The sequence below is a fragment of the Coenobita brevimanus genome, chromosome 46 (assembly GCF_032717465.1).
Source record: "Coenobita brevimanus isolate Jiangsu-jjx chromosome 46, ASM3271746v2, whole genome shotgun sequence".
NCBI classification, from domain to species: Eukaryota; Metazoa; Arthropoda; class Malacostraca; order Decapoda; family Coenobitidae; genus Coenobita; species Coenobita brevimanus.
In genome coordinates this window covers 9,741,141-9,751,542 of record NC_136999.1, presented here as the reverse complement: position 1 = coordinate 9,751,542, position 10,402 = coordinate 9,741,141, and positions in this window count along the sequence as shown.

The window sequence follows — 10,402 nt, the reverse complement described above, 5'->3', positions numbered from 1 at the left end:
GTTGGAGTGGCCCAGTTCCGTCAGATGAAAACAAACTGACTGTAGTGTTTGCCAGTACCTTGTTTGTTCATATTGGTGGTGTGTGTGGACTCTGGCTCATGTAAAGACGACCATTAAAATACTCCAACATTCCAGTGTAGCGCTTTCCTCACAGACACTCTTCTAATTATTCGTACTTTGCTAGCATAGAGAAGGGTTATTTTTGGCTGTCACTCTCCCATGGTACCAACCCATAGACTCACCTACACTGTTCTATCTTCTCTTACACTGCCCTGATCTATTTTACACTACCCTAACCTCCTACTACCAAATTTACTTTAACCTAACGTAACCTGCTCTGACCTCACTTACTATCCTGACTACACTTACAACCCAACTAACACTACCATGAAGCTATCCTGACCACACTTACAGCGAGATTTACACTACATTAATCTTACTGAATCTGCTCATATCTCACACTCTTCTAATAACACTGCGCCCATATTTACAGTGCTCTGACCCCAAGTGACCCAGTCTGACCCACACTACCGTTATCGTCATCGAGTGGGTGGGTGGACAGATCTGCTTTACTGTATACGACCCCCACATCAAAGAGATAGCTTGTTGTGTGTCATAATTACTCTTAATCGCTTTTATTTCTATGACTTTTAGCGAGTTGTAAAAAAAGGTTGGGCGGTTTTTGAATTGTGTCTGCTGTTTGTGAGTTGTGTTTTGTCTGTGACCTTTGGAAATATGAGCTACGATGTTGAGGATGATGATGATTATGGCAGTGATGAAGGACGATAACGATGATGGTGATGATGATGAAAAAAAAGATGGTGGTGAGTGATGAAATTAATGATCGATTATGATGGTGGTGAAGGTGGTGGTGGTGAAGATAATAACAGCTGTCGTAAAAGGTCGGGAGACTGCTAACTCTTCCTCCCAGTTATTCCTAAAACATTATCATTTTCTCATCACTGCACCTCCATTTCATTTAACGCCAGGTGCTATTTTTCAATCGAGTGTGTTACAGGAGACGGTGGGTGTTAATACTGTCTTCATTAACATTCACACGGTTGTATTAAACTTCACGGCGTTATCTTGGCCAGCACCAGACGATTTTATTCACCTGAGAGTGTTAATTGTGTCTCTTTTATTCCTCTCATGGTCCCTTCAGCTCCATTACTTTGGCTTCAAGATGATTTCATTCTGTTGAGGGTGAGTCATAGGAGCCTGAGTTTTTATTCTCTCTCTCTCTCTCTCTCTCTCTCTCTCTCTCTCTCTCCAGTACCCCAAAGTTAGCGATTCCATCATTGCTGTTCCCAAGTTTAGCAGAGAAACGTCCCATGCGCTGAACACGAAATAGCATTCCGAAGTAAGCGAATCCCTTCCAGTTAGCGCTGTGAAGTCAGTTTATCGGGTCCGATGAAGTGACGGGTGACATGTCGAATAGCACACACACACACACACACACACACACACACACACACACACACACACACACACACACACACACACACACACACACACACACACACACACACACACACACACACACGAAAGTACATCTCAGACTCTCTCTCTCTCTCTCTCTATCATCATCATCATCACCTTTACACAGAAATGGACAGGTGAGGAGAAGGGTCGATGGCGTCTCGTAAGAATGCGAGATGAGGCCGAGAAGTTTTAATCTTGTTAAGGTGGGGTCGTGAAAAATTAGACTTATATGGGAGAGGTGATGGTGTAAGGTGGTGTAATTTTCTGGTGGGAGCGAGGGTGCCTAATGCCTGCTGTTGTGGTGTTTATTCCCGTACAGTGGCATCTGGTACAAACACAAACACACTTAAATATATGCAGACACGTACTCATTCACACATGCAAACTTACACGTATACTTTACACAGTACATTTAGACTCGTTCTTGAGATAACCACTGTGCTTCTTGACTCACAAACACAACAGTACTCGTACATGCACCCTGCCACACATAGGCATTCACACACACACACACACACACACACACACACACACCAGAAAGGGCACATACTCGCCCTTCAGTTATGTACATAATATGCATAAATAACAAAAATGAACATGTAAATAGGTGTCACGTGGTGCGTAAACTAATAAGGATGAAGTGCCAGTGAGCCTCCTACGACCACCAGGCTCCGGGCGTCTTGGTGGACAGTGATGGCGGAGAGCAAGAACTTGACAACTCTTAAATTGGGTGCCAGTTGGACCTGCAGCTGGCAAGTGCAATTCTGTGCCTTGGAAAAGTGTGTGAGTGTTAGTGTGTTGTGCAAAGTTTCTGAGTGTGGGCTGTTCTCTTGCTTGCCGTGTCACCTTGCTTCACATGCTGCACATTCCTCCTTCCCCGCTCCGCGCATATATATATATATATATATACTGTATATACACAGTATATTTGTGTGTGTGTGTTTGTGAGCACTTTATACCTTGCTCTTGGAATTGCATTTCCTGTGCCCGGAACGAGGAGGCGACAATAAAGATCATTGAGGTCGCCAAAGCAACTCCTCGGAGGACATCAGTCTGGCCAAAACTCCGGATGTCAGCTAGTGAAGCTAGAGAAGGAATGGCAGTGAGGAAAATCAGGAAGAAGTGGGGTAGAGAACTGCAGGGAATGCCAGGGAGGGCGGGACAGTAGAGAGGGTGTGACAAGGAAGGACGTATGACAGGGTGTAGCTGTGAATATCAGGAAGGGCGTGGCGTGGCACGGAAAGAGGGGAGGGGGAGAAGGCGTGGCTGGTTGGGGAGGGAGGGCGTGGCAGGGAGTAGTAGGGAATTTTAGAGAGGGGTCGCAGTATGTGTGTGGCTGGGTGATGTGTGTGTGAGATGACACTGGCTGGAAGAGGACCAAGGGTGTAATTATGGTTGGGAACTGCAGGGAGGGAGGAATAGAGAAGTGGTAGGATGATGGTAACTAAAAAAGAGTGGCAGGGAATGTGTGGAAGGATGTGGCAGGGAGGAAGGAAGAGAAGGAGGACGAAGTTGGTACGGTAGAAAGGGAAGGTCAAGAAAGCAATAGAAAGGATAGAGTGGCAAGACGGTAAAGGTAGGAAATATCTGGGAGGGCGTGGTAGGGAGAGAGAGAGAGAGAGAGAGAGAGAGAGGAAAATATGGTTCGAAGGAAGGAAGGGTGGAAGAGAGGGAGGGAGACAGGCAGGGAGGGAGGGAAGGCGCGCCAGTGATCATGACAGGGAGGGAGGCAGGCAGGCAGCAACAGGGAGAGCGGAAGGGAGTGTCAGGGTGGGAGCGAGGCAGGCAGGGGAGGAAGGGGCGACAGGGAGGGAGGGCGTGGCAAAGTGATTATGACAAGGGGGGGGAGAGTGGAAGGGACGAGGGGATGGAGTGGCGGGTGGGGATTGGGGGAGGGGGTTGACAGAGGTGAGAGAGAGAGAGAAGGCGGGCCCCACCTGAGTCTGATGACCTAATTACTGGAGGCCCCACCCGCCCGTCACACACACACTGCCAGAGATGACCTGCACACACACACACACACACACACACACACACACACACACACACACACACACACACACACACACACACACACACACACACACACACACACACACACACACACACACACACACACACACACACACACACACACACACACACCACTTCACCTTACTTTATCTCATCTCATCTCACCTGAAGGATGCATACAATATACATAAGCCTAAATACACATATCCTGTACTTAAATACATGCGTTTGTAAATCTCGCATCCCCTTCATTCTTTACTTTTTCTGCTGAAGACGGTGGATGAGAATAGTTTGAGTTATGAGAATGTCTGATGAAATTATACCTTGCGGCTGTCCAGCAAGGTCATGGCCGTGGAATTAACAGTGAGCACTCGTTTTTTTATCTCTGTTTTTGCTGTTAAGTCCACAGTATTACAGAAAAAACTGACTCTTAAAGGTGCGTTGCTACTTGTTAAGCAGATTTCCCTGTTTCCCATGGTGAACATTACTGTTGGTGGTAGGTCGTGGCGACCATCATTCACTCACTTGATGTAGTTCTGCCTACTATTTCCTTCACCTTTGTCATTGTTTTTCTGTGTCTGTCCTCCTCTCTTCCTATTCTGCTATGCTTCACGCCACCTTTTATTGCATTTCTTTCCACTTCAGGTGGCCCTACAATGAGTGACAGGCCTGATTGTTTCTTGTAACCCTGGGAACCACTTACAGCTCCCTCCATCGCAAGTGAACATCGGTTCGCTGCATGGCCGGCCCTTGCAGGGGCGGTGGTTGCTTGTGGTTGATGGGTCTGCTTGGCCAGACAAACCAGGGTTATTCGGCAACAACGACAAAAACTATACTCTTCATTTTAATTAGGCATGAAGTTGCCATCTCTCCATCTTGAATGTTGAGCTGTAACAATTAAGATTAAGACCTTGGCGCTAATCCCGAAAAGTTGCTTTGGAAAGGGTGCAGGGCTGTAGTATTGCCTTATTCTGCCGTTGAACTACGAGAAACTGTCCACAAAAGGAATATCTTTGCCAGATTGAAGTGAATGTGGATGAACCAATGTTTTATGGAAAAGCTGTGATTTTTTAGTCACCGAAATATCACAAGAAATTACTTTATTAGAAAAAAAACTGTAGGTACGTAGAGAGAGAGAGAGAGGGAGAATCAGTAATATATGACGTTTTTGCTATATAATTGAAGCAGTAAACCAATCATCCCCTCAATACGAGAGACGTTTCCTAAACTGATTAATATCGTCTTGAGGTAGCAATAATAAACCACAAAATAATCGTCACCGTACATAAGGATTTGCTAAAGTGAAGGAGAAATCTACGACCCTTGACTGAGATGCGCCAAAAAAAAATTATTATCGGTTCTTCGTCTTAACGTGGATTTTATTTTTCCTGGGAAGAAAAAAGGGACTTGGGTAGGTTTTGCGTTCTCCTTGCCTTGTTCTTCCTGCAAATAGAATTCAAGCATTTACGACGTGGAATTAATTGTAGGTTTGTGTGTGTGAATCAGGCCTCTTGTTCATACTCCGTGCAGGAGGACAGACAGAGTAATTTAGGGGTAGGATGGTGGTGCTGGGGAGGCGGGTGACACTTGCACAACCCAGCCCTGTCCTGCCCAGCCCCGACCATGTGTGTGTGTGTGTGTGTGTGATATCAAGCAGGAAGGACGCTCTCACAGGCTCTTATGCTTGTCGACTTAGGAAGCTTTCAAGTGCTTCTTATAATATTATCAATAATATGGCACTTCATTATTGTCTTTTCTGCTGCTTATGTCTCTTTAATACTGACGTGGAGTGGATAAATAGCAAATTAGAATACTTCAAGGCGTCACATGCAAAAAAAATGCTAGTAAGGAAGAAGTGATAGGGAGCCCCTTTGACAAGCATACCGACCTTGGTGTTGTATGCCCGTATTCAAGGTAGCATAGGAGCCTTCGTAGCGTCTCTGCCTTAGCGATTTATTCTGTACCTTAACATTCTCTCGTGTGTTTTTGTCTCGTGTGTATTTATGTCGTTTTAATTCGACAGAGTTTGCATTAATAATTTACAAGAAACTACAAATGTGTAATGTTAGGAATAAATCGTTGAGGAAGAGGTGTTAAGATATATGCAAAGCCACTTAGAATATGACTCGTATTTGCGTCGATTAGGGAGCTTGTACCACGTCTTGGCCTAGAATTGCCATCTCTCCATACCCATCTGTCCATTGTAAGAAGAGATTGGTACTGAATTGAGACAAGTCACGAAGAAGTGCTGTGTCAAGGATGTAGAGCCGCGGTACTTTCTTTTCCTGTCACTGAGCTAACCTGGGATCGGAAATTAATTATGCATCAGAAAAAATTAGAATTACGAGGTTGTCAATACTAGGTCGTGCTCTCTTGGGCTTAGAAGGCTCCCTAGTATATCTCCCTTCACGATTTACTTTGCATCATCATCATCATCAGCATTATTTTCTGACATAAAGGTCTCCACTTTGCATCATACCATTATCATCATCATTTTTTTCCCACGTAATCGTCTCCATTTTACATCATCATCATCATCATCTTTCTCCCACCAAAGCGTCTCCATTTTACATTATCATCATCATCATCTTCTTCCCACCTAAGCGTCTGCATTTTACATTATCATCATCATCTTTTTCCCACCTAAGGGTCTCCACTTTGCATCATATCCACCCTTATCATCACCATAATTTTCCGTCAAACGGGTCTTCACTTTGCACCGTATCCAAAACCTATACTCAGCACACTATAGATGTACACGTTACTCATATCCAACACACAAATACAGCATTTACATAAAAAGCCAGACACATACGTAGTGTATCTCAAAACGGTACACACACACACACACACACACACACACACACACACACACACATACAAGAAATGAACGGATCTTGACTTTGGCTCCCTGTTATCTTGTTTTTGTTTTTCCTGAATGAAGCAATTTAGCGGTCTTTTGGCCTTTGGTTTCTTCTTCCTTGCTTAAAACACACACACACACACACAAAACACACACACACACACACACACACACACACAACGTTCAGTTTTTTCCATACAACCGCATAAGGAAAAAAAAAAAAAAAATCGCCGCAGCCTAGGCCTAAAGTAAAAGCTGAGTTTACAGTTCTGGCGAAGGTATAGGCTCAGGTTCCATGTTCTGTAGAGCGAAGAAAAAAGAAAAACGAAAATAAAATAAAAGAACTATACTGTAGGTGACATGAAGGGTTCACTCGATGGGTTGGCATTTTCTACAATCTAAAGTGTGTGTGTGTGTGTGTGTTAAGTGTGAAAAAAAAACAGAAAAAACAGAAAATAAAACTTCAGACGACACAGGAAAGTAAAATAAAAAAAATAGTTAATGGGTATACTCGTTCATACTGATACTCTTGAATCTTGTTAGCTTATAAGGTCTCATGGTCTGTGTAATCTGTGTAACTGGGCAAAAGACACGAGAAAAGAGATAAAAAAACACCATATTCTTGTCATCTGGTTAGGCCTGAAGTCTGTGTGATCTGTGTAACTGTGAAGGAGTTGGGAAAGGAAAATATACCAGAAAAAAAGGACGACAAAATAAAAGATGAATTACAGACAACACGAGGAGAGCGAATGAAGGGTGATAAATACAAGTACACTGGATAGGCTGGCATCATCTACAGCTTCCGTATCTTCCCTTCCTTCTCCTTGGTGCGCTCCCCTCTTCCCCTCCCCCTCCCCTCTCCCCCTCGGCTGCACTCCTCTCCCTTCTGGGGGCTCTCTAACCTTCCTTCACGTCTCTTCCTAAGCGATTTATTTTGCTTATAACACACTGCTATCCTTTTCTGTGTTAAATCATGGTAATATTCCTAACATCTCTTCCTGGTCGGTTTACTGCGCTTGTAACACACTACTACTTTTTTCTGTGTTACATCTTTCTAATATTCCTAACAACTCATTCTAAGCGACATATTTTGCTTGTAACACTACTATCCATTTCTGTGTTAAAGTAATTCTAATATCTCGCCACTGATCATCAGTTCGAACTAGAGATCTTTCCTGTGCTGAATAAAATCGTCTGGGAAAGAGTAAACCGCAAATTACAATGTTTCTAGTCCTGCCATTCATATTCCTGCCAATTAATTCATACATTTATACATCAGTCATTGAGGTAATTTATACTGTCGTTCATACTGTCACCTGTCTCATTCATAACCTTGTCATTCATAATTCATTCATGCTTCCATCACCCAAGTCATTCACGCTGTCATTCATACTGTCACCTGTCTCATTCACAGCCCTGCCATTCATAGTCCCGTCATTCATAATTCATTCATGCTCCCATTACCCAAGTCATTCATACTCTGCCACCTATCTCATTTATAGCCCTGTCATTCACAGTCTTCTCAGTCATGGTCCTACGGTTGTCTGTCTGTCTGACTCTCTCTCTCTCTCTCTCTCTCTTATTTTTACATTTTTCAGCAAATTCTTGGCATAACTTATCATTGTGAAACAGGAGAAAGTTTAAGCCGTCTCCCCGCAAGGTCATCAAGGTTGTTTATTTTGGTGGAACACTTTTAGTCTGATCCCTAACAGTGAACCTGCCTAGTATGGTTGCACCTGACTAGTATAGCTTCACTGATCACTGGGATGCACAAGCTTCTTCGCCCCGGCAAGGCAGTGTTCCTTCGAAGAAGGACCCACTAATACTAGTGGGCCCTATCCTTCCAACAAAGGCGGATAGTTGTACCTACCCCCCCAAGAAGGGAGAATAGTTACAACTACCCACCCGAGAAGGAAGGATAGATGCTGTAGCCTCCCTTAAAGGGAGGAAAAATAAACCCTCCTACGAGGGCGAGGTAGGCATAGCCTCCCAAGAAAGGGAGGGAAAAATAAACCCTCCTTCGAGGGCGAGGTAGGTGGGTGTAGCCTCCCAAGAAAGGAAGGAAATAGTAGACCACTATTCAAGTGGCGAAAGCACCAGCCTCAGGAAGAGGTCCATGGGGCCTCATCCTCTTCACTCCTCCCTCTGTTCACTTGAACCCCCAGACCGTCCCCTCTTAACCTTCCTCCTCGCCTGTTCCGCTTCCTTCCGCCTCCGCGCCGCCTCTGCCTGCCGTCTTTCATTAGCCTGACGCTTCGCCTTGGCCTCCTCCTGACGTTTCTGTTCCAGGGCCTTCAGCCTGGCATCGGCGGCCTCATCACGTTCTTCAACAAACCGTCTCAGCTCGTCCGCACGCCTCTGGCGCTCTTCCTCAGCCCTCCTCTTGGTGGCCACCCTCCTCTCTTCCTCCCGTCTCCGCTTCTCCTCCAGCTGCTCATTCCGCCATCGTTCCGCCTCCCGTCGCCTGCTCTCCGCGTCCCGGAGCATTTGGTCAGCATCCCGTACCCTGGCCGGGGCAAAGGCTGGCGTCTTGGGCCTTTTGATGGCGTTGATGGGGCCCCTGGCGGTGGAGGTGGATGGGAGGCGCGGGGTGGAAGTGGAGGTGTGGGGGGTCTGGGTTGAGAGGGGGGTCTGGGTTGTGGTCTGGGAGGGGTGGGGGGTCTGGGTTGTGGTCTGGGAGGGGTGGGGGGTCTGGGTTGAGAGGGGTGTATGGGTGGGGTGGGGTGTCTGGTTTGAGGTGGAGGCGGTGTGGTGTGAGGACGCACCACCTCTGCTCTGACGCCATTTCCTGGCCTGGATGCGGCTGGATAGGGCGTAGAACGCTCGGGTGGCCTCAATTTTGCACTCGATGGGGGTGAAGGCGCCCCTTGACCCCCAGGCCTTGCCACCCCCTGGGCCTCTTTCCAAGGAGCCTCCACTCCCGTTCAGGCTCCCGCTCACGCACGCGCTAATAGATTCCGATTTTACAGACATTTTTTTCCTTTTACGCAAGTTTTTTTTACCAAGGGCTTTGAAACCACAAGGAATTAATTGTTAGTAAGTTTGACGTGTGTGAAGGTGACTGGTAGAGGAATCTAGGATGTGAGAGAGAGAGAAAGAGTGTGTGTGTGTGTGTGTGTGTGTGTGTGTGTGTGTGTGTGTGGTGTGCGTGCGTGCGTGCGTGTGTGGTGTGCGTGCGTGCGTCAAAACAGTTCAACACAAACGCAAAAATCGCCGTCCTTAAATGTGTGCTAATATGTTGTCTTCGATTTCAGATTACGTCCTGCTGAAAATCACAATAATCAGTAGGGGGAATGAGGGAACATTTTTATACTTGAATATGATTGTGAGGCAGGAAGATGATGATGAAAATTGGTGTGTTTGTGTGTGTGTGTGTGTGTGTGTGTGGTGTGTGTGTGTGTGTGTGTGTGTGTGTGTGTGTGTGTGTGTGTGTGTGTGTGGTGTATGGTGTGTGTGTGTGTGTGTGTGTGTGTGTGTGTGTGTGTGTGGAGGATGGAGTCTCATTTTATTTTTTTACTCAGTTCTGTGTGTCCAGTATTGTATCCAGGGTTTTAGTGTTGCTGTATCATCGTCTGTATCCCACATTCTTGCTCGTGTCATGTGTCTTTCAGGTCTGTGTGTAATGTTGTGTGCCTTTGTGCTTGACTTAATTGTGCTTCTCAGGTTACTGCGTCATGCGTGTGTTTATATTTGGGTACCATGTGTGTTCTGGATTTGTCATGGGTCCGCTAAGATTGTCATGTACCAGAGTCAATGTGTCCTCTAGGTTGGTGTCATGTGTATTCTAGCTTGTGTCATGTGTACTTTAGGTTTATGTCATGTGTATTCTAGGCTTGTGTCATGTGTCCTCTAGGTTGGTGTCATGTGTATTCTAGGCTTGTCATGTGTACTTTAGGTTGGTGTGATGTATTTTCTAGGTTGGTGTCATGTCACACACACACACACACACACACACACACACACACACACACACACACACACACACACACACACACACACACACACACACACTATAGTAAGATCGTGAGAGAAATCTGAAGGAAC